The following is a 1,833-nucleotide window of genomic DNA, read 5'->3' on the forward strand; positions in this document are numbered from 1 at the left end:
CCCCCCCGCAGCTCCACAACTCCAGCCACAGCCCTGTGACCCCAGGGCACCACCACAGATCCAGCCATCATCCAGAGCCACCAGCCAAGGTGCTGTGGAACGAATCTGGCAGGAGAAAGGCCAGTAGGGTCCTGGCTAGGTTTTCTGGGGCACTGCTGATTACCTGGGAGAGCACCCAAGGGCATGTCCACTGGTGAGGAATTTGGCCAAGCTCTCTTGGGCCACACCACCTGCCCAGAAACAAAACCAGCAACTGGCTGGCTTTTGTGGACTCTGCAGACCAGCCAGAGGCTAGTGGGTCGGTGGGAATTTGGCCTTGACTTTACAGGTCTTGTTGGATCCAGGACCCTGCTTGGGCAGGGGCTGCTGTGTGGGGGCACCTGTGTAAGTGCCACTGGGCAGGGAACACTGAGAAAACCACTGGGTGGGAAACGGACAGTGGGAATTTGAGTAGGGACCCCAATCGTGAGCACACTCAGATAGCAGAGGTTTGAGCGAGGTCCCATAAGTGTTTGACCTGCCCTTGTGATCACCCCAAACCTGTGCCTGCCTCATCCCATTTGGCTCCACACTGGTGCCTACATGTCTGGGCAATCAACTTGCCTTTAATCAGGAGCACCTTCACCTGTTTTACCAACAAGAGATTTCCCTCACAGGCTCTGAAATGACATTTCCCTGAAGTCAGAAGTTCAGAGAAACACACAAGTGGGGTAGCTGCCCAACTGATCCCTAGAGCATTGTTTTCAGATCAAGAATACATCAGTGTCTCGAAGAAAGCAAGCTATCCCACACAATACACAAGAACAAAGCAAGATGTCATCCCCAAAGGGTGACACAGTATCAGTGGATTCCCTGAAGCCAGAAAGTCTCATGGAACTTTCTGAAACAGAATTTAAAAGAGGAGTGATTGAATATATTCAATGCATGAAAGACAAACTTGATGAATTACAGGATAGTACAGGCAAAGACCAGGAGGAGCTAAAAAAAAAAAACAAGCAAAAAACAATGCAGAACATTACAGAGAAAACAAACAACAAACAAGGCATTAGTGGCACTGGAAAAACAAGAATCCACTATTCAAAATACAAGGTCCAATGTTTCAGAGGCTGTTAACATGATGGAGGGACACATGTGCAGAGTTGACGAGATGGAACACAGAACCACTGAAATTGAAGACAGAATTGTCACCACTGATCTGCTAGAGCAAAAAACAGACTTAAAAAAGAAGGAAAAAGAAGAAAACCTAAGAATAATGTGGGACACCATCAAGAGAAATAACATGCACATCATCAGAATCCCAGGAAAGGAAGAAGCAAGTAAAGGCATTGAAAAAGTTGTGGAAGAATTACTAGAAGAAAACTTCCCAGGCATAATGAAGAAGGAGAGAATATGTATTCAGGAAGCTCAGGGAACACCATATAGATTCGACCCCAAAAGAAAAACATCAAGGCATATCGTAGTTAAATTTGCCAGAACCAAAGATAAGAAGAGAATCCTGAAAGCAGCAATGGAGAAACAAAGAGTAACCTATAAGGGAGAACAGATAAGATTAAGTGCCAATTTCTCAGCAGAAACTATGCAGGCAAGAAGAGAGTGGAAGGACATATATCAAACAGTCAAAGAACACAACTGTCAACTAAGAATACAGTACCCAGCAAAATTATCCATCAAATATGAAGGACAGATCAAGATATTCCTAGAAAAGCAGAACCTAAGAGAGCTTGTAAAAACAAGACCAGCGTTGCAGGAGAGACTCAGAGACGTCCTTCTTACAGACATACCACAGAAAGCTCCATGGTCCAAAGTAACTAGCAACAACACCAAAAAGAACTC

The 1,833-nt window shown here is 45.3% G+C and overlaps 1 pseudogene; it reads left to right on the top strand.

The window, feature by feature from the left end:
• Positions 1-1,833, top strand: part of LOC102845289 — a 17,231-nt pseudogene that overhangs the window by 255 nt on the left and 15,143 nt on the right.

This window comes from Elephantulus edwardii, unplaced genomic scaffold, assembly GCF_000299155.1.
Source record: "Elephantulus edwardii isolate Elephantulus edwardi_28Jun2011 unplaced genomic scaffold, EleEdw1.0 scaffold00059, whole genome shotgun sequence".
Taxonomy (NCBI): domain Eukaryota; kingdom Metazoa; phylum Chordata; class Mammalia; order Macroscelidea; family Macroscelididae; genus Elephantulus; species Elephantulus edwardii.